This window comes from Mustela nivalis, assembly GCF_964662115.1.
Source record: "Mustela nivalis genome assembly, chromosome: 6".
NCBI classification, from domain to species: Eukaryota; Metazoa; Chordata; class Mammalia; order Carnivora; family Mustelidae; genus Mustela; species Mustela nivalis.
Genome location: NC_139025.1, coordinates 70,572,456 through 70,600,324, shown reverse-complemented (window position 1 = coordinate 70,600,324; position 27,869 = coordinate 70,572,456).

Genomic DNA, 27,869 nt, shown 5'->3' with positions numbered 1-27,869 from the left:
AAAATAAATAAATAAATAAATAAATAAATAAATAAATAAAAAGGGTGGCTCTTTTCTAGCAGAGTGAAGGAGAAAGATAGTAGGAAGATACACCTGACCCAACAATGAAAAGGCATTCATTCCCCTTTGTTATCATTCTACACGCAGAAAAAATAGCCTTGACTATGACTTTAAACCTGGTAACAAGGTGTGTATGCTGTGTGTTTGCAAGGGAGGAAAGGGGATATACATTTAGCCCTTTTTGAGTCAAGGACTTAGGGTTCTATCTTTTGTGAGGGGGGAAAAAAAAGAAAGGAAAACGCCACAACAATTTTCATTCCTGAAACGCATCCAGAAGTTTAAGCCAGTCTTTTCAAAAGAGGCGGTTTTGTCTCGATCAGATGCAGTCCAGGACTCAGCTAAACTTAAATGGCTTAAATCATGTACAGTGGACTCTAAAGAGAGTGCATCTAAATGCAAAGTGGTACAGGAATACAACAATCGGCTTGTATAATAGATTCTCCATTTCAAGCCAGAAGTAAACAATTCCTCTGTAAATGCTCTGTAAGAACCGGTCCCTCCACTCCTCCCCCCCACCGCCCCCGACCTGTTTAAAACAACTTACATTTTAGATGCAAGAATATTTTCAGATTAAAGAACTTGTACAAAGCCCAAATTACGGATAAAATTTCCTGCGTTTGGGTATCAAAATAAAGTGAGAGAATAAACATTTGTTGAGATTTTTCTATGGACGAGGCACACCACTAGGCTGGGATAAGAGGGTGCAGCTCAGTGTCCATGGCCATCCGTTCCCCTAAGGATACAAATCTCTATTCTTAGGCAAACATTGTTTCCAGTTACTGTAATAATCCTACCAATAAAAGGAAAAAAAATCTATACAACGGACAGGCAATGGGCCACTGTGGTTCAGGGCACAGACCTGAGCTAAACCGCCTGTGTTTGAATCCCAGCTCTACCATTTCATAGCGGATCTTGGTCAAGTTACTTAACCTTTGCACATCTCAGTTTTCTCCTCCATAAATCAGATCTAATAATAGTAATATTTAGGATACAAGAGTGATATAATGCATAAATGAATGAATCCACCGGAAGCGTCTGGCAATTGTGAGTGCTCGATGAGAAGCAGATGATACAGGAATCCTAATGCCCAAAACAAATACCATACACATACACAAAGATAACCTGCATGCATGTCGTACACAAACGCATGTATAAAGACATGTCTATTTTCTAGGCAGTTACATCTAGTTAGAAAAGACATGCTGTAAAGAGATAGGCCCTAAAGCAGGGAAATCTAAATTAAAAAATGGATAGCACCCACAGTTAAACACAGTGGCCTGGACTCTTACAACTACTTCTGCACCTTTAATTTCAAACCCATTAAAATTATGAACTGACAAGGACAAAGAATGGAACAAGGAAGAAAGGAACCAGGACAAAGAAAGAGACAAGGTATCCATCCATATAAGCGCTATAGGGGTCCCGGCAGGCTGCCCCAGGATGGACCACTTTAGTATGAAGATTATTTTGAAAAAATAACTGCAAAGCAATCAAAACCCAGCAGATTCAGGAAAAGCTCTTTACCTCCTCCCCTACCCACATACAACTGCCCCAGAAGAGTTTAGAGGACCTGTTCCAAGAAGAGAACAATGTCTGTAGATAGTTCCATCACCATTTGAACTAGGTATGGTAGATGGGGAGGAACCTAGCAAGACCCATGGGATCAAAGTCCTTTATGTCCCACTGTTTCTCTAAGTAGCTCAGCAAACACTCATTTACCAAACATTTACTTTTTCATATTCCTCTGAATTATAAGTCTTCCCTTTGAAGTTCCAGACCCCTACCCCCTAAAAAGTGTGCATAAAAAGCATTAGGAGCTCCTCTTCCCTCCTCGCCAATTCTTGCAAACAGGTGGCTAGCTTTCCCCCCCTTCTACTTCCCCTTAGGACACACACAAATGCTGAAAAGGCAAAATGGAGGCAGAGAGGCTATGGACTTCACAGCATGAAATAAGTTATCAAGCAGGTGAAATGAAAACTAGGAACATGGCTCTATCAGTCTTTCTATTGTATCATGAACTTCCTAGCTCCCCACACTTCATCTTATGCTTAGCATCTGCCATCCTGCTCCTTTGCTTCTACCCAGAGGCAGGAAGCTGTAGGATTCCTGACTGGTAAGATGGAATGGAAGGTAATGCTGTTCAGAGAAGTACTTCAAGGAAACTGGCAAGTCCAGTTGGTGGGAAGGGATGCAGACAGAGAGCCTCCATTAACTTTTCAATACTTTACGTTTAAATACAAGTAGGGGGCCAGGTTTCACCAGTTGGTTGAAGAAAATCTCTACAATATCTGAGACAGCCAGAATATAAAGACTTAGATATCATAGGGCCAATGTAAAAGGGAGAGCAAACATTAAAGAAAGTATAAATATTCTCAGGATAAGGAGAAAAGGTATTTGTAATCACAGTGGGAGCTGGGTACCTCAAAGAGAAAACAAAAAATCATGTGAAACAAGGCAATTTTGAAGTTGGAATCTGAGGATTGGTAGTAAATATTTTCAGCTGGTCCTTCCTCTTGGGACTTAAAAAAAAAAAAAAGTCACTGTCTTTCACACAGGAAAAGGTACACCGTTTCCTTCTCCTTAACCCTCATGCACAGAGCCAGAAAGGTGAGGATGCAGAAATCTAAGTCCTGCCATCTACCCTAAAGTTTCTGGAGAGTCAAAACTGCTCTTACAAATACCTCCAGACAAAGGGCTCGGATACCAAGGCAGTGATAGAAGTCCATCTTAAGTGATGAGAATATTAACAGAACTCCTTCCTTTGCAAAAGACAGAAACCCAACTCCGTCAGCAAAGAGAGGAATGTTTTAGGGATTAAGCAAGGCGAGATGGGATGGTGCTAACTAACCTGGCAGCTCCCATCAGCTCCTGTGCATCGCCCTTCCTGGAAGTGGGGAGTAGACAATGTTAGGTGTTTGTTTCAATGACAAAACAGAAAGGTATAATAAGACCATGGTTATGTTAACTTGAGAGCTTTAAAATAGTATGTGATTCAAGAGTCATTGAAAAATTACTAAAACTGCTCTACCTGTCATTATTTATATTTGATGGCAGAAACATGGTTTTTATACATTAATTTTTTTTTCATATAAACCTTTAAAAGAAATATTACACCAGACAAGAGGACTTCATTAAGATTCTTGCAGTGGGGAGAGGAGATTGGATTTACCTCCACTAAAACAGAAGGCAGGTAGATCACGTATGGGCTTGGGTGAGTTACTGAGAAAGTACTGGAAGATATGAATGAGAGAGGTTAGTCAGTATGTTTGCTAACCAGCACTTAGGAAATTAGGCTCCTACCTTCCTACAGAGGTCCAGCGACTACAGCATTCTTTCCTGATGATGACATTTCAAAGAGATGGCTTCCAGGTCCTTGAGAAAAACATATTTGGATTGTGTAACTGCCAAGAGGCTGGGACAAGATTTACATCTCAAAGGATCAGAGAAAGAATTCACAACTGCAAGCTTTTTAAAACAAATGGTCTAAAAAAAGAAAGGTCAGGGTCCCACATTTGGGAAGAACCCATCTGAAGTTTAGTTAAACCGATAGAATAGTAAAGCTGTCTTGGTCAGTCTTAAATATGAAAATTTAGTAATGCTATTATAAATAAAGTGGAAAGAGCATGACATTTGGAGTAAAAAGACCAAGGGTTCAAAGTCTGGATCTTTACTGCATCGGTGGTGTGGTCTCTCATTCAGTTGTAGGGAAAACAAATATGGTCAATTAAATGAGATAATATACATAACAGTGTTTAGCACAGATTCAGACAGAGTGAGAATTCAGTTCATGTTGGGCCTTTCTGGAATTCAGGTCCAGCAAAGATTTCTGGTGTCTCCTGACATGATACACTGAAAAGAACACAAGTTCATCTCTGAGATATTTTTGCCCAAGATGTATAACCTGAATCTAATCCCAAGTAAACACCAAACCCAAATTGAGGTGCATTTTCCAAAATAACTGACCTGTCCTCTTAAAAATTATGCATGTCGTTAAAGAAAGAATGAGAAACAGCTTCAGATTAAGGAACCTAAGGAGACATGATAGCAAGAAAAGGCAGCATATGTTCTGGGATTTTCTTTTGCTCTAAAGGACATTATTGTGCAACTGGCAAAATCTGAAACAGGTCTGTAGATTAGATAATTGTATTTTACCAGTGTTAATTTTCTGATTTAGATAAATCTTATGGTAATTATGTAAGAGAATGAGTTTTTAGGAAATATACACTGATTATTTAGGGATAAAAGGACATAATATCTGCAATATACTCTCAAAAGGCTAAGAAAGAAATAATGTGTATAAGCAGAAAGAGAAAGGAAGAAAACTCTATAGGGCAAATGTGGTAAAATGTTAACATTTAGAGACTATAGATGGAGAACATACAAAAATTCTTTAAACTCTTTGTGATAATAGAATAGTGCCCCCTCTTCCCAGAAGATATCCCTGTCCTAGCCCTAACCTATAAATATGTTAACTAACATGGCAAAAGGGACTTTGCAAATGTGAATAAATTAAGGATCTTGAGATGGGAAGATTATGCTGAATTATTCAGGTAGGCCCAATATAATCACAAACATCCTTGAAAATGACAGAGGAAGGCAGGAGAGTCTGAGAGATTTGAGGGTGCTCCACTGCTGGTTCTGAAGATGTAAGCAGGGAACCATGAGCCAATGCAGGGAACTTCTTGAAGCTGGGAAAGGTAAGGAAAAAGTCTTTCAGAGCCTCCAGGAGGAACACACAGCCCTGCTGGTGCCTTGATTTTAGTCCAGTCAGACTAAATTCGTGGTTCTTTTTCACAACAACATTAGGAAACCATGATGCTATTTTTTTTTTAAGACTTATTTATTTAGAAAGAGGGCATGAGTGGGAGGCGGAAGGGGAGAAGGAGAGAAAATCTCAAGCAAACTCCACATTGAGCACCCAGGGACACTGGGCTCAATCTCATGACCCTGAGATCATGACCTGAGTGGAAACCAAGAGTCAGATACCTAAATGACTATGCCCCCCAGGTGCCCCTACCATCCTAGTCTTAGGACTTTCCTGTAAGTCTGGAATTATTTCAAAAATAAAGTTTTTAAAAAAAAAGTTTCTGGTAGCTATTTCTTCCAAAGAGAGAGTCATCTCTTAGGAGTTGTAGTTTAAATGATCAGAGGTGGGATTTCAGATAAAATCATGAAACAGCCATTAAAATAAAAAAATAATTACACCAGAATCTCAGTAGGCTACTCAGTGAAAGTCTGCATTGCCATGTGCCACGGAGCATATTCTATAACTATTTAACTTATTTTAATAAAAGCTAGCATGCCAAGGACTGTGGACCACAGGTTATCATTCTAATTAGCATAGCAGAGGTATTTATAACAGTCCCATTACACATCACATTTCCTATTTCTCTTCAAACGGAAGTTAGTTGGCATGAAGTTCCATTTTGTTCTTACCAAATTTCTCCTCTCTCCTCGCAACTCTTTTCTTTTTTTCTTGACAATTATTTAAAGTTGTCCTCTTCAGAACCAATTAAAACAAAGGGTAATCTCTTACCCTTCATTTTCAACAACACAAGGGAGAGCTGATAGTCAAAGCAGCACAAATACTAAAAAGATAAATAGACCCCAGGGTAAAATAATTGTGGGAATGTGTGAACAATGTGTAATGACTGATGTTGAGAGTAAATTCTTGGTATGAATCGGGCAGGGTTTTTTTTTTAAATGTGAGCCTTAACCTGTGGCTTAAAACAGATGAAAAGTGTGCCCTAGCATCTAATAAGATAAACTGGTGATATTTACATTGGTCTTAAAAACAAAAACAAAAACATCTCAAAGAATTGAGTTTAGAAGACAAAGTTTGCTGATTCTAGGATTTTACAGACATACATCCAAAGATGAAATCAGATACGGAGTGAGGTTAGTGACAAATGAGACTTCAAAGTGAGAAGTCAGGACTTAGCGGTCAAGGGGAGTTTAAATCCTAGAGATTATTTCAGTTTCTGAAACTACGCTGAAATATTGACTGCATCAGACAATTTCCATCTGTAGTAAAAGTGTAAATAGTTTGTCATTCTGTTGTTACTTCCCAGAGTCACAACTTACTATTAATTACAGAGGACTGACATCAAAGTAGTTACCAAATCGGATTGTGCTGAGCACCAGACACGAAAAATGGGCTCCTTCTTCCTTCATGGGCACTTGAACTCTATGGTGTTGAAACCTGGATAGGCTCTCAACAGTGCCAGAGGCATCTGAAAATAACCTTGGCCCTGAAGAGAAAATGTGAGCTGGAACATTTCAGCTTTCTATGGGATGTTTGAGTCTTTGTTGGTTTAGGCTAGACCCTTGATATTATTTAACATGGTTTATTGTACATAATTAGATTCTAATTTCTGGAGAGAGAGACATTTATTTTCAGCACTGAATTGGTAATTCGAGCGAGGGTAGTTTTAAATCCAGCGTGAGTGTTATTCATGCTGTATACTAACATACTTTGGAGGTAATTGTTTCTACTGCTTTTTAGGACACAGCTTGATGAATAAAATAAATTTGGAAAAGGAGAGACACAAAATGCAGAAATATAGACCATTAAAAAGCTTATAAACCCACAACAAATACTTTAATTACATTGGATGAATGTAAATCACGAATGCCGAGCAGCTGGATGCTATGAAAATGTAAATGTAGACTAATCAGTGGAAGTAGAATAAAGCTGGAAGCAGTATAAATCAAAATATCCATTGGGGAAAGCAGAGGGGTTGCCATCAGGCATTTTTATATAGGCACATACTGGACATCCCAGCACACATAGACATACGCACGGAAGATAATGGCAAGATCTTGGATTGGGCATCAACCTTAAAACGGCTCTGTGGATTCTTATTTCCATAATGAGCTTACTCAGAATGTGTGCCTGATTTAATTTTTATGAAGCCACTAAGCCATCCTCGCTATTTTAATGATTTGGCTGGACCTGAAATTTAAAAATGGAGATTTCCTGGTGGTACTCTGAACTGTCTAGAGTGAACAAAGGAAAAAAAAAAAAAGTGGGAGAGTTTCAAAACAGTCTTTAGCTCATTAGCACACCTACAGTAATGCTAGTCATAAGGGTAATCTAAATAAACAGGGAGGTTACCATAATTCTTGTTAGCTTCTCCTGTGTAATTTTAACCTTCAAAACTGCTTCCAGTTCTTTAAAACCCAAATGAGATCTACTCCCCCTTCTCCAAAACCTTGCCTCTCCTTGGCTTTTTAAATTGAAACCTTCACCTCTCCGTCGGCACAAAAATGCTTTTCCTCTGTCTTCTGGGTGCCACCAAAGCAGACCTTTCCTCCTACTAGTCCTCAGCACTGGCCAAAATATAGGAGTGAGAATAAAAACCGGTTAGATTTCTGCCTTACAAAATTCAGTGCAGCAAAAATCTTTCCCTGCACATTTCTATAGTAACTTATGCTGCCTACCCCGTCCCGAACCTGGCTATACGTATATGAGAGTCACCTGGGGAACTTTTAAAACTGCAGATGCTTGGACCCTTCCACGGGAGATTTTGTTATTAATTGGTCTGTTGTAAAGCTTAGGAATCAGACATATATTTTTCTAAAACTCCCTCTGTGATTCTAATGTGCCCCAGAGTTGAGAAAACTGCTTTAGGTCTTGTGTCTTATGGCAACGTTGATTAAAGTATCTGCTTGCAGAGTATTCCCGAGAAGAACTTCGCCTTTATTCTGATATCCTGTTTCCAGGAAAGAAATTTCTCTCTGCCCCAAGCCCGAGCCCCTTCACCCTTGAACTTTGCTTGTGATTCTGGCAAATAAGCTTGAACTTCTAACTCCTAAAATAACTGTTTGTGTTTTGGCCAAGCTCATCTGTAGATGACCCAGCCACAGATGGCTTGAAAACCAGCTCTGTCAAGTCATGCCTACAAAATCCATTTCAGAACCTACTGACACCAACCACCATAATGGTCTCAGAGGCTTTGCTTCCCCTGAGTCACTTGGCTCAGAATAAGAATATAAGAAATGAGTATATTTTTCGTCTCCCTTTCAGAGTCCTGACCATTAGGGTATCAAAGGTTTTATTCATAAGCTGGTGAATGCCTAATAACTCCCTAAATGCTATGCTAGTATTAAATATTGTACTGAGATGCTTAGACCCAAGGTTATCACGGGGTCTTGCCTTTAATATTAAAACTCTAAGTGTCCACTTAACATTGCAATGTGTAATAATATACACTACAGACCTCTAGAAGGCAAACACTGGGCCCTGTCTGGGCATGCAAATTAAGGGGGACAGAGGTGGTTGTACGTACTTGGGTATAGGAAGTAAAAGAAGGAAAGTGCTCCCATTGGCCTTTAGAGCAGAAACCGTTAGCACTGGCAGGAAAATGATTTTCGAGACTATCTTGGACTTCAGTCAGTCAGACCAGTCACTCTTCCTATGGGAAGCCTGTAAGGGTCGATATGTTAGCAGTCTTTCTCCTCTATGGGCTAAGATGAAAAGTAGAAGAGAGAAGAATTTTCTGGCTCACTATTGTGGAAAGCCAGGGCATCCATTTTGAAATGTAATGAAACGGCTGGCACACTTGAACATGTAATAAGTATTTCTATCAAAGAACATAGAGGAACTGATAAAGCAGAGAAAAGAATCTATGAGCCCAAGAGAGGAGACTTAAAAGTCATTGTAAATCAATCTGGAAAGAGACCTTAACATTACCTGTTCAGTGACTTTTCAATTTGATCCACTGAGCTCAAGGGGTTCTAAGAAATTTACTCCACGGCACTGTGGTAGGGACCACAGGGAAGGAATGGATGGGGTTCTAGGCTCCTAACAACACTGCTTCAACAGAGATGTTCAAACTTAAATTATAACATCTATTTGAAACATTGAAGTATTTTTTAAAAGAAATTCAGAAGACGTTCATTGAAGAATGACCAGCTTAACTACCAAGAAATTAGAGGACGAATCGTACACAAGGAGCTGTAGAAGACCTTGAGGGACTTTGTGGAACATGCCAAACATTATTCAATATTAAAACATTGCAAATATTAGTCCGCTTCAGGCAAGAGAGAACCACTTGTCCACTTAAATCAGGGAACAATAAAAAGGTGAGAGAGAAGGATCCTGATTGGCCAGATCTCCATAACTTTCTGACTGAGGGATCGATGGGGGGCATTTACCCAAATTAAATCATAAAAGGGCTTGATTTAAGCTCTGTTAACACAGAGAAACTTGAGAGAACAAAGCTCCCTCCATCTGGAAACGTTTTCTTTCTTTGATTTACAAGAACTATTCCATGTTGGCTTTTATCCCTCTTTACTACATTAGGATGAGCCATGGCACTGGTTTAAGATGGAGATTTTCTAAGGGAGGCTTGTGGAGCATCTTTTACAGCAGGAATCAGCAATGTTTTCCTCCTACAGGTCAAGATAGAAAGTATTTTAGCTTTTTTTTTTTTTTTTTTAAAGATTTATTTATTTGACAGAGAGAAATCACAAGTAGACAGAGAGGCAGCCAGAGAGAGAGAGAGAGGGAAGCAAGCTCCCTGCTGAGCAGAGAGCCCGATGCGGGACTTGATCCCAGGACCCTGAGATCATGATCTGAGCCAAAGGCAGCGGCTTAATCCACTGAGCCACCCAGGCGCCCCGAAAGTATTTTAGCTTTGCAGGCTAGATGGTCTCTGTAACAAGTATCCAATTCTCCAGAGGTAGAGTGAAATCAGCCATGCACAATATGCAAGAGAAGGGGCATGAAGAATTTGGCCCATAGCCTATAGTTTGCTGACCTCTGATATACACAAGAGGACTGTCTTATTTATTCAAGTTTTCCATTGGATGTTCTAAAAATTACACAGCTGGCACCAATACTTCATAAAGGGACATGCCTAATAAATCCCTAGATTTCTCATTAGCAAAGCGAGACATGCCAGGTACATGCTAACTTATAGCATACCACAGATAAGAATTCTCCATTAGTAAGTATAAACTAGGAGATGTGATTAGAATATGTACAAAAATATTTGACCATGTTACTTCTTCATTCTCCACTCCTCCCTCCTCTGCCATCTCCTACTTTCTGTAATTTTCTCCCTCCCCATGTTGGTCCCAGGGTAAGGATCGGCTACTAACCTTCTCACCCTGTTGTCATGTGAGCTTTTTGAGGGTAGATGTCTTTATCTCCTTTGTTACTGATGTGGTATTAGCTTAAGCCTGTGGCCAGGATGAGCAAACTCATACCTGGAATGTGTACCAATTCAAGATGTACCATAGAAGAGGTATAATATAACCAACTTCTAAGAAGTGGCTGGTCTCCTCAAAGATTGGTGCCCTATTGGAAGAGCAGTGTCAGATTCTGTGGTTGGCATTTTGGACATTTGGCAGTTACAATAGCAAAACCATCTTTGGTGAGTGGGAGTTCATGCTTCTGACCCATAGAACATTCATCACACATCCAGTTTGTCAGCGCTGGAGTAGTAGGCAGCAGATGCTGGTGCACATCAATTGGTCAAGGCAAACTTCTGACAGTTTGACTGTTTCATGCCTCTTCCATGGTGGTATTAAATCCTACATGGTGGAAGAGTCTTGATGAACTCTATCTTATCCAATTTTATGTTGTGCCCTTTTTTGACCTAGCACTCTCAGAATTCAATTCCATTGTATGCTTCCTTACCTATTGTTGATACTTTTTGCTTAGGTCCTGCAATTTATTCCAATTATAATCCTTCTCTTGCTTTAGCCAGGCTAGTGGCTTCTCTGTTGGAGTACTGTGACTTAAACCTGGTTATTGGTTTGAGGAGTGATGAGGAATTGGTTTGAGGAGTGATGGAAATAGATCTTGGACTGGAGTGTATGTGTGGGCATGTTTTCATTAGAAACAGAGGTCTCTGCATCATTTTCAAGGCAGAGAAAGAGAATTCTAGTCTTTAAGGGGGAGTGAGCCACTTTGCAAAGTCAGAGGATTAAGGAGGATCTGAAGATTCAAGATTCACAAGTGCATTGATTAGATGTTCAGTCTCATGGCTCCACTAGTTACCAACCACTGTTTTTATATTGGTATAGCAGACTTGCCATGGCTAGGAATTCAATTTTCCCTGGAGCATCACTGTCTCTATAATTGATTCTAACCTGTCCAAAGATTATTTGCCCTTAAGTTATAAAGGTAAGAGTCCCTTTATTGGCTTCCAAGGAGATCCTCTGATTTTAACATTTGTCTTAGTGATTAATCACTTCCAGGCTTTCTCTCCAATGAGTAAATGGCACCAGAAATAGCCACACAATTCCATTATCCTTATTATGATTGTTTATTCTCAATCTTTCAAGTACCTGAGCCATTACACTTTCTAGTGCATTCCCTTCCATTAACTACACGCTTTGAATTTACCACTGGGCAAAGTCTTAGTAATTGATTCGGTACAGCATGTCAGAGATGATTAAGACTTTTTGCTAGACTTGCCAGTTGATTGGTAGGTGATCAGTTTCAAAGTTCTGTTTCCTTGGTCTATACTCTTGGAATCAACTGTCTTTACATCTTCAGTGTGGTTTCCCAGAAAACAAATTGTGAGATGGAGAGTTACATACAGCAAGTTTATTTGAGTGTGCTTTTGGCAACACCTGTGAGGAAAGTCAGGACTGGGAGAAGCTGAACTACAATGGAATTATACAAATCCTCAGCTTGTCCCATGGGGGATCTCAGGCACTGGGATGGCTGTTCATAGTCGTCTCAGCCTGCGGAAAGAGGACCAGGCCTTTGCACCCCTGCACCAACCAGTACTCACTGGATATGAATTGCCTCTGGAAAGAGAATATAACCTCAGACAAGGCAGCTCCCTTTGACTGAGGGAAATTCTGGGTTGGAGGGAATTCCACTATGAGCCACCAGCAGGCAACATCCTAATAGTTAGAGGGAATGGTTTCCTTGATTCTGAGCGATCAGAGATGTGAACCACATCATCCAATTAAGGTAGTAACAGTGGAAATAAAAACGGATGATGTATTTTAGATTTATTTAGGAAGTAGAAGCGACAGGGCTTAGACATGAGGTTTGAAGGAGCAGGGGAAAAAAAAGAATATGGAATGGCACTAGATTTTTAATGTGGGTGACTGGTAGAATTGAGAAATCATTTATGATAAAACAAATAAATCAGGATCAGTTGGTTTTTGAAGGGAAAGATAGCAGTTAAATTTTGGACCTTCTTAGTTGTCTATGGAGAATTTAATGGGGATTACCAGATGTTTAGAAAATTATGAAATAGAGTAACTAGGGAAATGACAGTAAAATTGTTCTAGCCAAGATCATTGACACCATCCTATAGACAGATCTAACAAATGTTTTTAAGTTCTTGGCTGGCCAAACTGGTTTATCACACTTGCCACATCTGGATGAATTCAGAGCTCCCTATAAAAGAGAAGCAGATGCTGCATATTGAAGTGTGAGGCCAACAGATTCATATCATAGACACATTTTAATTATGTATACAAACTTTTTCTTTCTCTTTCTTTTTCTTTCCCTACATGGATAATTTCCTTACATGGATAATTCACTGCATTAAGTGTGGCAAAGCATGTGGTTTTCCATGCTGGGATAAGGAGGAGTCCTGGTAGACTAGAGTGTGGTAATGGTGCCTGATCAAAGAGAGGAGAATGTTGTCACAGGAAGGCAGCACAATGTGCAGTGTCAGAGTCCCAAGAGCCTGACACGGGGGCAGGGCTGGAGGGGTGATGACTTATCATGGTAAGTTAGAACCCAAACAGGATGACGAGAGCACACAAGCATGGGGATGAACACAAAACTGGTTGAAGAGTATCCTTTCCTCCATGGAAAATGGTTTTATTGGTTGTCAAATATACAAAGTGTCTGTATATGAATGCATTATTCATATTTCACTTTCATATCATATTTGATACTACTGATAACTGTCATACTTGAAACGTTTTCTTTCCTTGGCTTTTAGGACAATTTTCCCCCTTGAGTCTTTTTTACTTCCCTCATATACTTTGCAGATTTCCACTTTGTCCACCCTTAAATAATGATTTCACTCTCAACCTCCTATTTTTCTCTGAGTGATCTTATCAACTCCCACCTTTATACAAATGATCTTCAAGTTTCACATACACCAGTGAACAGTACCCTGGCACCAGTTTGCAATGATGTGGCAATTAAATTAATAATAAAAAAAAAATTACAGACTGTTGCCTTCTGACTTCCAGACATAAATAGCTCAACTATTTTAAGCCTCTTGTTGGAAGGATGCTTCCCAAATTCTCCGGTTCATCCTTGTCAACTCCAAACTGTTACTTCTTGATTTTTTTTCCCTGTTCTTCTGTCAGATGGCAGTCATTCCTGCCTAACTTCCAAAGCCAGAAGCCACGAGAATCATAACTATGGCCTCTCCCTTATTCTCATACCAAGTTGCTCACCAAATCCTATTGATTGTACTTTGATACCATTTCTTGGTCTCTAATCTCATTTCCTTCCAATCGTTCTTTATATTGTTTCCAGTGAAACAAAATATTATCACGCCATTCCCCTGCTTAAAATTCTTCAACAGGTTCCCATTACCTAAACAAAACATGAGAACTTTCTGGCACCTCCTGCACAATGCTTTATCATCTCATCCCTGACAATCTTACACTCAACTCCAATAATACTCTGTGTACTTGGATTTGAATGCAATGACTTGAAACAGGTTTCTACTGAGGTCTGAGTTCTGTTGGGAGTTTTTAAAGATAATTAATGGTCTTCATTTGTCTGCAAGAAAACTTGCCCTTGAAATAAACGTGAAAAGTACACAGACCATTTATATCCTACAGTCAATGAGTTTCTGAAATAATCAAAACTGTATTCTAGGAACAGGAGATGAAACATAGCACAATGAATGCAAACTTACCAATCTCTTGGAATTTAATTTTGTGAACTTGATTCTATAGATAAGAAATCAAAAACCTTTCAAATCATTTTTATAAAAGAAAATAGATAGCTACATACTTCTGTAGTAAAAACTAGACAGCGGGGAGGAGTGGGAAGATACAATTGAGGCATCTTCCCAGTCCTCTTTATGACATAGGTGAATTTTGAAACTCCAAATACCTTCTTTTGAATACTACTTCCTCCTCTAGGATGTGTTCTGACTCAAATTCATGAAAAGCCTTCAAATAAAAAAGTGAGCCAGTAGCATGTCCTATAGACAAGACAGGATGATTGCATTTGGAAGTTTATAATCATTTTACACTATGAAAATTACACCAAAATTTTTGACCATTAGACAACATTAGCAATACTTTAGTAAAAGATGTAAGACAAAAATTCATTTTTAAATCTTTATTTTTATGAGCTTGGACCTAATACTTCTTAGTAGACTGTTGCTTAATAACTTCTGGTAATCCAAATACAGTAAGGCCACAGGGAATTTGAATTTGAGGATCCAAGTGCACTCCTCAGTTTCTGGCCACATTTTTATAATCATTGAATCCATTTTTATGAAATTGTGTTTATTTTCTTAAGTGGCAGGATATTAAAAATACTTTGAAATGTACCTGCTGCTCAGGACTATAGGTTCATTTTCAGTATGTCCTTTACAGAACACAGGACAAGGTCTTTGGCATAGATGTTCAATAAATTATAAATACTTGTGGTTCAAGTTTAATTGTATTTCATGTTCTATAGGAGAGATTTGGTATTTGGAGTTTTAGCTGTGTGTGAAGCTCATTCTTCTATCAATCCTATCATTCTTGACTTGGTGGATTCACAGAAAATATAACTGCATATTTGGTTATTTTTATAATTTCCCTTTCAACTTAACATTAAAATTCACTGACTGTATTGCCAAAAAAGTTCTGACTCTCAAAAAAAAAAAAAAAGTATTCCTACTTTATTGATAACTTGACAAGATGCATAAAATCAAAGAAACAGAATGAGGCAATGGGGTTTGAAGAAGCCCACTCAAAGAAAATTTCTATTCAAACAAGCACCCAGATTACCTAAGCAGGGACACCGAAATGGTGCATACACTTACATAACAAGCCACAGATAATGATAATTGAGGCCCAGTGGTTCAGTAGCATATGTCTGACCATTCCGTGCCCAGAGATACATCCAAGGTGCTGATTAGGCTTCATGAAAGACAGCCATTCTCCTTGTATCATTTTTTTTAACCTTAATTATGCTCCTTCAACTTGCATTTTCACTGTATTTGACTAGACAATGACAATCTAAGCACATTTCCACAAAATGTGCAATTTCCATGGGAATTGAAAGTGCACTTGTAAATTTAAAGTTCAGCTTCTTGCTGATCATTTGCTACTTTATTTCCCACATGGACTTAAAGTGCCCCATTTGCTTACAGAGCTGGGAATGAGCATATAGAGACCAAAATTCTCCTTTTAGTATATACAAAAGTGTCCAGTTATGGGGGAAAATACTATTATAATTTTTATACTTTTTGCTTTTTTATTTCAATGACATTTAGGAAAGTGAGTTTTTCTTAAGTTTTCTGATCTGTACTTTGAAGGACTTCAAATTAAGACAGTACTGAAATTTTAAAAGAACATAGTAAGATCATTTAGTTTAGAAATTGTATTTCAGAGAACTTCTATGCACTGAATCTCTAGAAGCACTATCTAAGAAAAACTGAAATCTAAACCTTTCAGGTTTTCTTGTAAATTATTTCCCTAGAGACACACCATTCTCTTCTTCCAGGGCATCACCACCTTCCTCTCCTCCCATTCTTTCCATATTAGAATGTATCTAGTTTAAGAAATATGTATTAACACAAGAAATACGACTCTACCCTAATAAATCAATCCAATGTAGTAACTAATGGCCTATAACATGAAACCTGAAGTGCAGTTATCTTGGGAAATACACTGAAACTTTCCACATAAGACAGGTTACTGCATCAAAATGTCCAAAAGTCCTTGATTGCATCTATGAGGCAACTCCTTAACATAGGTCTAAAAACATTCAGTTATCCCATAAGTACTTTCTTAGCATTTAGTCTATACCAGATTCCATTCATGGAAGTAGATAAGACAGACAGGGAGCTCTCATATTTAACCAAGGGTGGTGACTTAGAGGAGAGTGATGAAAAGCAGCTTGCAGGTAAAGATATGTTATATAAAGCAAAATAAACAGGAGGTTGTATTAGAAGATGCTTTAGTTTTCTATTACTACCCAATAAACTAACCCACACTTACTGGGTTAAAACAACAATAATAATTTATTTTATTGACAAATTGCACTTTAGTCCCAGGACTTAGTTGGAACACCTCATAGCTATTCTAAATGATGTCAGTTAACGAGCTTTAACTCTCATGGATGGCGATTTGGTAATAACTGTTGACTGCTTTTCTCCATGTGGGTCTCTTCATAGCATTGCTTTGGCTTCCTTACAGAATGGCATCTGGAAATCTATGAGCATATGTCTCAAGAGGCAGGATGAGGAAGTTTCCAGTCACCGATGGCCTGAACCTGAAACCTAGAAAAGTGTCATTTGTGCTGTGTTCCTTAGGTTATATAGTCACTAGTCTGCTCAGGCCCAAGGGCACGGTTTTAGACCCACTTCTTCAAGGGGAAATGGAAAGTAATTTAATCTTTAATCTTCTCAGAGGTAACTGGAGGGAATAGGCAGAAAGGAACTCTTTGAGGAGTTGGCATTTAGGTTGAGACCTGATGGATTAAAAGGAGCCTCATCCATGATTATTGTACACCTCTCATTCAAGAGACACTTTTAAAGACAAGAGATACATAAGCATGAATAAGGTATTGTATTTGTCTTTGAATGTTTGTATTCAAATAACAGAGGGAATATATAAGAGAAAAACAAGAAGGCAATGTGGTAAGTGCTCCAAAGCATGAGTACATAGGTGCTGTGGGATTACCTAGAAAGAAATTAAAGGTGCTTGGAGAGTTCAGAGAGGTCTTCCTAGGGCAGGCAAAGTCTGAGCCAAATTTTGGAAGGCAAATCTACCAGATGAATAGGGAAGAGAGACAGTGAAGGAAGTGGGAATTAAAAGAAGGGAACAAATATTGGCAGAAGATGACGAGCTGTAAGGGGAAAGGACAACTGTAAGAAGATTAAGATGGCTTAGCTAGAGGCTCAGCTGTGAAGAGGAGCTGAAGCTAGGGCAGAAAATGGAAGGTGTGGCCAGATTACCAGGGACTTTAAATATGCCATGCACCTGCTAAAGAGAAGAATTTATCTTGCAGATTAACGAAAAGCCACATGAGGTTCTAAGTTCTAGTTATGTCACTACCATCAGTATAACTAATAGAATTATATCTAAGTATGTTAAATGTCTGATCCTCCTCTTAAAAATACTGAGTGTTCTGTTGAGACCACGGCTCCTGGAACCAAAATGAAGGAGTTAAAATGCTGGTACCATGACTTTCTCAGTGTGACCTTGGGTAAATTACTTAATCTCTCCGTGTCTTAATTTCCTTCTCTGTGAGATGGGAATAATAGTTCCTCTTCTCAGTGATTTGTTGCGAGAATTTGAGGAAATCATTTTATGGGAAGCATTTAGATAAAATAGCACTTGGCATGAGGTAAATATTCAGTACTTTGATTTTTATTAGACAGTCCTCCTTTTGCTTTGTGAGACTCTGTGCTGTACCCACCTCCCCAGCCCTCCTCTAAGTTAAGGCAAGAACAGCTACAGTACCCACACGGCTAACATGGTCACCCCATGCTAATGAAATTAAAATTTGTCCATTATAAATAGAAATTAGAACATTTATCTATCTCTACCACATTTAACATAAACAAAGATATTGTTTTGCCCTTTAGAGAACCTTCTGGGATGAATTCTATTCTTCCAAACACAAAGTCAGTTTAAGTACGGCTCATATAATAGACAAAGAGGTAGTCAAAAAGAAGTCTTGGTTTTCTTTCTCTGACCCTGCCTTCTGCATATGTCACCCCCAACCCAGGTCGCATCCTACCCTTCTCCCTTCATTCCTTCTCTGCCCTGTCCCCAAGACTCCTTCATTTCCTCTCCCTTTCTTATACCTAGTTAAAGAAAATCTATTAATATCTTCAATTAAAAAAAAAATACCCAATGGACCTGTAGTTAGTTTCTTGCAATTGACAGCAACTATTTTAATTTGAAGCTAAACTGCTCTCTCTCAGTTGCCAAGTGGCACTTTGAATAAAAAGAAGTCTCTTAGGAAACAAAGTTACCCACTTTAGGTGGGGGCCGGGGAAGGCATTAAATATCTATTTCCACTTCAAACGCTGATCACTAGGCTGAACCATGGCTAGCTCCCTGGTCATTGTTAGTGACCAGAAGGGGCTATAAAAGACACCACTGTCTTTCCTTTCCAGCACTCTCTGGGCACACTTTTGTGCTCAAGTGGGTGGCACACATGGCAGAGGCAATCGTGTGTAGCAGGCAGCTGGATGAGAGCCTGACCTCTGAGGGCCATGGCTTTTTGCTGTTGCCCTTTGTGTTGGCATGCTAGTACGCATGTGTGCAGTCTCTCCTCTCCCAGAGCTGGATGGCTCTGACCCTTGCGGTAACTGCTTAGGATGGGTGGCTGATAGACGCTGCTTTGTGGGGTGTACAACGCCTAAAGGCCAGCGGGAGCCAGACAATGTTGGGAGGGGGAAAAAAGGCATCAAGAGCCAATGCCATTCGTATGGAGATTCAAAACACCAATTTCTACCTCACCTTTTGAAATTAGTGGCTCTATATGGTGTTATTATTGTTATTTAACATTTATTGAATACCCACTATGAAGCAGTTTCTGAATGGAATATTAAAAAGCTACAATCTCTACCCAGTGGGCTGGCAATTTAAATAAGATAAACAACACAATAAGCGCTAGGAGGAGGGGACTGGCTCACACCTATAGAAGGTAGCAGTAAAGGTTCCTTCTTTACTCCAAGAGTCCTTGGGTTTTTCAAGCTATATTTTTCTGACCTGCCATCAGTCACCTCTGTGGTGTGTGTGTGCACACCAACATCATGCCTTGTCCATCAGCCATAATGAACAAGTGCTTCAGAGGAAAGTAGAACTATTCAGAGCTGCTGGGTCTTGAATTGCTGACATCGGCTTTCTAAGGAACACATTCTGTATTGATAAATGTCAGGAACTTGAAGAACAAATTTAATTCCAGGCAAGTCCAAATTTGACTGCCCCAGATAATGGCACAACATCCAACTTCACTAAATAGTGTATGGATGGAGTCTAATCATAAGAATGAGGGTGTTTAATAGTCTTAAAAAGATTCAAAGACCGTCTACTCATTGCTCATCGTTAGCCACTTTGGACATTTTTACTGCTGTTTGTCTCCCTTCATATTTGATTTGTTTGCTTGAATTTGAGATCTATGTTCAAACAGAAATGGCACATTTATTTAATCCAAAGCAAATGGACTTTTCATATTTATTATTTAGATCAATAAAAGGACCCCCTGTGCACTCTTTGCTGAAGGGCACAAGAACAAATTTTAAAACACTGGAGTCAGCAGTATCACAAAAACTCTATTTTAAAAACAATTCCCTCAAAATAGCCCCCTCTCAAGGATCACTAGTTTGGAAAGTTATTTCCCCAGCTTTGCAGGTCACTTGATTAAGGCTCCCCCAACCAAAATGGAAAGGGACTTCCCCAAGTATGAAAATGTAAGGTGTAAAATAAGGAGTGTTGTTTGAACATGAATATTTAGTAGTTTCCAGAAATGTGGTAGCTGGGTTGTATCTTGATGTACAGCTTTCTACACTGTTACATGTAGAACCAAGTGGCTTCCACAAGTGGTCTGTAGATTCCAGAAGTGGTCATAATTTATAAAAAGGGAGTAGGATGTGGTAGAGACTCTCTCTATATACAAAATTCCTACAGGAAAATTAAATTAGCACAGGTTTCCCTTTATCATACCTCAGACTGGTAAGTCACACTAGGAGCTACAATTAATGCCCTTGTAGGTGACCCACCCCAACCCTCATATTTTCAGTTCCATGCCCCTCTTCAGCCATTCACTTCCTTGGCCATACCATGGCTCCTTTCTTGTAACTTGAAATCGATTTCCACAAAGCCATGTCTTCACCCAGAAGTGCTTCACCCCTGAAACCATAATGTCCATTTCATCTAGTCCTTACTTCCTTTATCACAGACTCGATTCCTTTGACTCTTGCTTTTGTTCCAAACCACTTGCCTTGCAAAGTAACTCACTCTCTGTGGATTTTTTTCATCTACCATGTTCAAACCTGTTATAGCTTTTCTCATCTCAGCAAACACAGAAAAAAAAAAAAAATTCCTCTGTCAATCATATGTCCCTCCACAAGTACTGTCTATATGTTTCTCCTCTCTCTGACCCGGTGTCATAAAAGACTCAGCTACATGCCAGGTCTCTACATTCTTGTCTCTTGAACTCACTGCCATCCTCCACTGGTATTGTTCTGGCCAGAGTCGCCAACACCTTTTTAGCAACCTTACATTGATGCCACTGCTGGTGCATTTATCAGCCTTCTCACCACTCCTGAGGGCGGTCAGCAGCCCCTAACAAAAGGAGACCTGACAAGATTCACTAGGGTCTCTGGACAGACGGACTACTCTAAACAGCTCATTGTACAAATCAGCCCTGGTTTTAGACCAGCTCTGCCCTGATACTATGCTGACTCTACATAGTCAGTCTCTCAGTCTTCATTTTAACCACTGGAGCATTTAATACACATTTGTCCTTCTCAAAATGCTCTCCTCCCTTAGCTTTCATTGACGTCTTTTAGTTTGGTTTTCTTCATTCTTCCCAATTTGTATCTCATTATGGGTTGACTTCTAAAAGTAACACGTAAAAAAAAAAAATACACCTGCATAAAGAGTTATTGCTGATAAGTACTGAAGTTGTCAATGAAATGTAAATGTGTCAAGGTGTTCACACTCTGAGACATATGTAGGAATTGAAACCTACTGAGAGAATAACTGTCTTTCAGCTCATGCTTGGTCAAGACTGCCTATTTCATGTAATCACATATATTATTTACATTATTGTTCTTCCTCTTTTCTGGGGGGGGGACTATGTACAAAGTGGAATTAAAAAAATTTTTATAATATTTAAAACCATCTTGGGGCACCTGGGTGGCTCAGACACTTAAGTGTCTGTCTCTTCATTTTGTCAGGCTCTGTACTGAGCATGGAGCCTGCTTAAGATTATTTCTCCCTCTGCACCCCACCCCAGCTCACACAAGTACAAGTGTGTTCTAACAAAAAACTCCCACACAATCTCATACTCATAAAGAAGTTGCAAACATGGTACAAAGATTTATTTATTTTTTTTTCCGATTTAGAGTAAGTTGCCCACATGGCATCCTGTCATCCTAATGCTTATGTGTGTTTCCTACAAAACAAGGCATTCTCCTATGTAATTATAATATGGACTCAATATTAGGAAATTATGGTAGCACCATCACTTTGTCTCTGAAGTTATCAGTTTCCTCCTATGGTCAATTATATATAATTCCTGCCCAGAAACCTAAATTGGAGCAGGATACAGAAACCTACTGACCAGTCAGTAATAAGAATCATCAGAATTCATCACAGATGGAACCACAAACAAGATTTAGGCAAGGGATGAAAAATGATTCCACAGTACCTAGTGAAAAATAAATTGGTCTAAATATAAAAGAAAAATGTCGACATGATTCTAGGCGTTGGCCTCCCCAAAATAAGTCATTTCTTAGTACTTTGTAAGCACTACAGAAGTTTTAGTTGGGTTTTTGGTCATTTTCTTAGACTTTAAAGAATTTAAGACTCTCATTGACCCTGCATTTAAAATTTTTGTCTTTAAATCAAGTTCTTTAAATTCATAGTTCTAAACTAAGGACAATTTTCTTCCCAAGGGTTTCCAGACATTTGGCATTGTCCGAAGACATTTTTGGTTGTCATAACTGGGAAGGGGGTTGTTACTTGCTTCTAATAGGTAAAGACCAGGGATGCTGCTAGGCATCTTTCATGCTCAGAAAAGTTATCCAGCCTACAATGTCCACTGCAAAGTTTGAGAAACCTTGCTCTAAAGCAAAGTGGCTCAAATTCAATAATACATTAAAAAAAATCATTCAACACAATTAAGTGGATTTTATTTCAGATATGCAAAGGTGGCTTAATATTTGCAAATCAATGTGATACATCATATAAACAAGAGAAAGGATAAAAACCCTATGATCATTTCCATAAATGCAAAAAAAGTATTTGACAAAGTACAATATCTATTCATGATAAAAATCCCTCAACCAAGTAGGTGTAGAGGGAACATGCCTCAACATAATAAAGGCCGCCCATGGAAGGCCCAGAGCTAACATCACACTCAACAGTGAAAAACTGAGAGTTTTCCCCCTAAGATCAGAAACCAGGTAAGGGTGTCCTCTTTCACTACTCTTATTCAGCATAATACTGGAAGACCTGGCCATAGTAACCAGACAACAAAAAGAAATAAAGAGCATCCAAGTTGGAAAGAAAGTGGTAAAACTTTCACTATCTGCAGATACTATATATAGAAAACCATAACAACTCCACCAAAAAATTACTAGAAGTGGTCAATGAATTTAGAAAGGTCACAGGATACAAAATCAATATAAAGACACCCATTGCATGTCTATACTCTAATAATGAAGTAGCAAAAAGAGAAATTAAGAAAACAGTTAGATTTACAATTGTACCCCCCCCAAATAATGAAATATGTAGGAAAAAACTTAACCAAGGAGGTGAAAGACCTGTACTCTGAAAACTAGAAAGCACTGATGAAAGAAAGTGAAAATGAGGTCTGAGACTAGGGCTAAAAGCAGCCCTCACAGGGTCCCACAGGCGAGTTCCCAGAAAGCAGGGTTCTGTAAGAGAGCAGACTGGGCAGGAGATGTCATAAGCCCCACCCCAGGGGAGTGGCCTGGCAGATGCTTCCTTAACAGGAGCTTGAAACAGACCAGTGAGAGAAGTGAATTCAGTGGTTGAGGTGAGGTACACTGCCTGGGATCCTCAAAACCCAATTCAGACTATTCTCCCCACCCTCTAAAAATAAAATAAAGACTTTGAAGGGAATAAAAACAGATGGCAAGATATTTCATGCTTATGATTGGAAGAACCAATATTGTTAAAATCTCTATACTACTCAAAGCAGTCTACAAATTTAACGCCATCCCTATCAAAATATCAACAACATTTTTCACAGAACTTGAACAAGTAATCTCAAAATTTGTATGGAACCAGGAAAGACTAAGAATAGCCAGAACAACCTTGAAAAAGAAAACTGGAGGTATCACAATCCCAGATTTTAAGATATATTACAAAGCTATAGTAATCAAAACCGATGGTACTGGCACAAAAACCAGACACATAGATCAATGGAACAAAATAGAGTGCCCATAATTAAACCCATTGATTATAGGGCTAATTAACCTATAAGTAGTTAAGAATAAAGTAGTTAAGAATATACAACTGGAAAAAGTTTCTTCAACAATGGTTTTGGCAAAACTGGACAGCTATATGCAGAAGAATGAAATTGGACCACTTCCTCACAACATACACAAAACATATTCAATATGGATTAAAGACATAAATGTGAGACCAGAACTATAAAAATCCTAGAAGAGAGCAAAGGCAATAATTTCTCTGACATCAGCTGTAGCAACACTTTTTTGATGGGTCTCCTGAGGCAAGGGGAAAAAAAGCAAAAATAAACTATTGGGACTACAGCAAAATAAAAAGTGTACACAACAAAGGAAACAAAAAAAAACTAAAAACCTACTGAATGGAAAAAGATTTTGGAAATGGCATATCTGATACTCATATACATCCAAAATATATAAACAATTTATAAAATTCAACACTAAGCGCCACTCCCCATAAGCCAAATAAAATGGGCAGAAGATATGAACAGAAATTTCTCCAAAGATGACATAGGGATGGGCAACAGAGACATGAAAAGATGCTTAAAATTAATTATCAAGGAAATGAAAATCAACAGTTCCATGGTATATCACCTCACACCTGTCAGAATGGCTAACAAATTAAAAAAAAAAAAAAAAACCCAAGAAACTACAAATATTGGTGAGGATGTGGAGAAAAAGAAATCCTCTTGCACTATTGGTAGGAATGCAAATTGGTGCAGCTACTGCAGAAAACAGTATGGATGTTACTCAAAAAATAAAAAACTGAATTACCATATGATCCAGTAATTCCACTACTAGGTATTTACCCAAAGAAAATGGAAACACTAATTTGAAAAGACAAATGCATCTCTATGTTTACTGCAGCATTATTTACAATAGACAAGATATGGAAGCAGTCCAAGCATCTGCTGATAGACAAATGGGTAAAGATGTGGTGTGTATACACACACACACACACACACATATGGGTAAAGATGTGGTGTGTGTGCACACACACCACGTCTTTACCTATGCTAGTAATTTTCCACTGCATGCATATATATACATGCACAATATTACTCAGCCAAAAAAAGACCAAAATTTCACCTTTTACAACAACATGATTGGATCTAGAGAATGTAATGCTACGTGAAATAAGTCTGTCAAAGAAAGACGAATACCATGTGATCTCACTCCTAGGGGGAATTTAAAAACCAAAACAAATGAACAAAGAAAAAAAAAGAGACAAGTCGAAAAACAGACTTTTTTTTTTAAATTTTACTTATTTATTTATTTAACAGAGAGAGAGAGAGAGAGAGATCATAAGTAGGCAGAGAAGCAGGCAGAGAGGGGGAAGCAGGCTCCCCACCAAGCAGAGAGCCCGATGCGGGGCTCGATTCCAGGACCCTGAGATCATGACCTGAGCTGAAAGCAGAGGCTTTAACCCACTGAGCCACCCAGGTGCACTGAAAAAGACTCTTAACTATGAAGAACTGATGGTTACTGGAGAAGAGGTGGGTAGAAGGATGAGTACAAGAGGTAAAGGGGTTGAAGAGACACTTAGTAGGAGAAAAACTGAATAATGTATAGAGCTGTTGAATCATGGTATTGTACACCTGGAAACACTATATGTTAACTATACTGGAATTAAGATTTAAAACAAAATAAAGCAAACTGGTTCAAGCTGAAGATCTTCCAACCTCACTTCAACATATTGGTAAGTTAAATACCTTTACAAGTGAATTTTACTACTTCTGGAATTGTTTTAAAAAAAAATTGTTTAGAGTTCAGGTTCCATATAACATAAGCTGCCCACACAGGAGAACTCACAGGTGGGACCCATGAGGGAAAGCAGGAAACTATAGCCAGTCTCAATAAGATGTGACAGAACTCATATCCATTTTTCAGCTTAAGTTTAAAAAAAAAAATGTAGATATTTGAACCAAGAGTGAGGCCAGTCCTCAAAAGTAAACTGTGCAGGGCATCTCAGTGGCTCAGTGAGTTAAAGCCTCTGCCTTCAGCTCAGGTCATGATCCCAAAGTCCTGGGATCGAGCCCCACATCGGGCTCTCTGCTCGGCGGGGAGCCTGCTTCCTCCTCTCTCTCTCTCTGCCTGCCTCTCTGCCTACTTGTGATCTCTGTCAAATAAATGACTAAAATCTTAAAAAAAAAAAAAAAAAAGTTAACTGTGCTCCTACTGAGGAAATTTCTAAATTTGCAAATGCACAGGAGGCAATAGAATGGAGTGGATTGAGACCTTGCTGCTCAGATTCATAAAGTCTATCAAACTATAAAGACAAAGACCCCAAATACCCAGAAGAAATATTTCCCCATGGAATGGTTACCATTAGCAACAACATCCTGTTGCTAGGCAAGTTCAGGTCAGCTCTGGGAGTGAATGAGCAGCCTCCAGTCACATGGCAATGGCAATGAACGATGTACAGCTCCCCCATGACCTGTGGAGTGTGTTCCAGCAGCTACTGTTTTGTTATTGCAGAGGTGAGGAGAATAGGTTCGTTAGAGGTCCCCATTTGATTACACTCACCCACGCTTTCAGATATGACCTGGCTTTGAGAACATCAAAAGTTGCTTTTACACAAAGTCTTTCTTTGGATGAAGCTAAATTTGAGTGCTGAATTTAAAGTAATAGTGAGAAATGATTTTTCATTTATCAAATAATAAGATGAATTTTTTTAAAAAAGAAAAAATTGGGAAGTGAGCATGAAAAAGGTTAAGCAACTCCATCCATGGCATTCCTAAGACAAACTAAGAGTTGGATGCTCAGTAATAGTTTAATTGGTGGAAAACATTTTAATAGCAAAGGCCAAGCTGAGAGTAAGACTATGTATTATACTGTCCATCTTCATGTTACTAAAAGTAAAACTATTTTGAAATAACATGACAGGGTGGGCCAGATTGTCAGAGGGCCAACATAACTAACTTACTTGCACTACTCACCTTCCCCACAAAACCTAGGCTTTAGCAGAGTTAAGATTCCCAGGATATGCCACCTGATACTGAACCTCCATGATTTGATACATATTCTTTATAAGGAGAGTTTTTTTTTTTTTTAATTTATTTATTTGACAGAGATCACAGGTAGGCAGAGAGGCAGGCAGAGAGAGAGAGGAGGAAGCAGGCTCCCTGCTGAGCAGAGAGCCTGATGCGGGGCTCGATCCCAGGACCCTGAGATCATGACCTGAGCCGAAGGCAGCGGCTTAACCCACTGAGCCACCCAGGCGCCCCGATACATATTCTTTTTTCTCTTATTTGATCGACCAGCTCTACTTATTCTTTACCAAAGAATCTTACCAAATTCAATGTAATGACCTAAAATATGAACTAAAACGTAATTCCAAAGAACCATGACCACTATGACCACTTCACAAAGTAATTCCTGGTTAATCCAGGTAGTCATTCCTTCTTTTATGCTCTGACATAGTTTACCTCTGGTGTAACTACAGTGAGGATGTGTGTATCTGGACTTTCTGGAAATTCTTTTTTTTTTTTTTTTAAAGATTTTATTTATTTATTAGTCAGAGAAAGAGAGCGAGCACAGGCAGACAGAGAGGCAGGCAGAGGCAGAGGACAAAGCAGGTTCCCTGCTGAGCAAGGAGCCTGATGTGGGACTCGATCCCAGGTCGCTGGGATCATGACCTGAGCCGAATGTAGCTGCTTAACCAACTGTGCCACCCAGGCGTCCCTGGATTTTCTGGAAATTCTAATTTTTAATACTCTAACCCAGGAGTCATTGTTTGTGGTTCCACAACTCTGGTCATCATTTTGTCTCCTTTGAATAATAGCGCTCCTAGAGAACATGGACTATTTCCCTCCATCTTTGTATTACCAGTGCCTCAGAAATACCAGTATACAGATCTGGTTTAGTATGTTTGTTGGATGCATTGGTGAATAGATGTGTGTATAATTATTTATTGCACCTTTTAAGTCTCTGATATTCTTCCAAAATGTTTCACATGTATTTCTTTAGGTACCACTTGAGATGAGGACTAAGGGTTGGAGAGACTGACCTAGTTATTTTCTTACCACATTGATAGTCAGTGGTATGTATTTTGCCTGCTGTGTTCATTAATGTCCTGGCTGCTCTAGGTAGGACAAGTACTAGGCAAAGATAAAGTTTATTTTTAGTACCCCTCCAGTTCTGTGTCCTTTTGCTACCTTACCATTTTCTGAAATTTTCCATTTCTTTCCTTGAATTTCAGGTATGTAGAATTGGGCTAATCACAGGGTTATGACATACTCTCATCATTGACCCATATATGTTTTCAGTTATTTAGATATGATTTTTTTAAATAATGTAATAAACATCCATGTACCCACAGCATAAAACAAAGCAGGAGATGACAATAACCTATATGCCACCGGGTTCATTCCCTCCAGTCCTATTTACCTAATACTTCACCCGCACCTGAAGGAATGGTCATTTTGAATCTTGGCCTTATTTCCCTGATTTCTCTTTTAC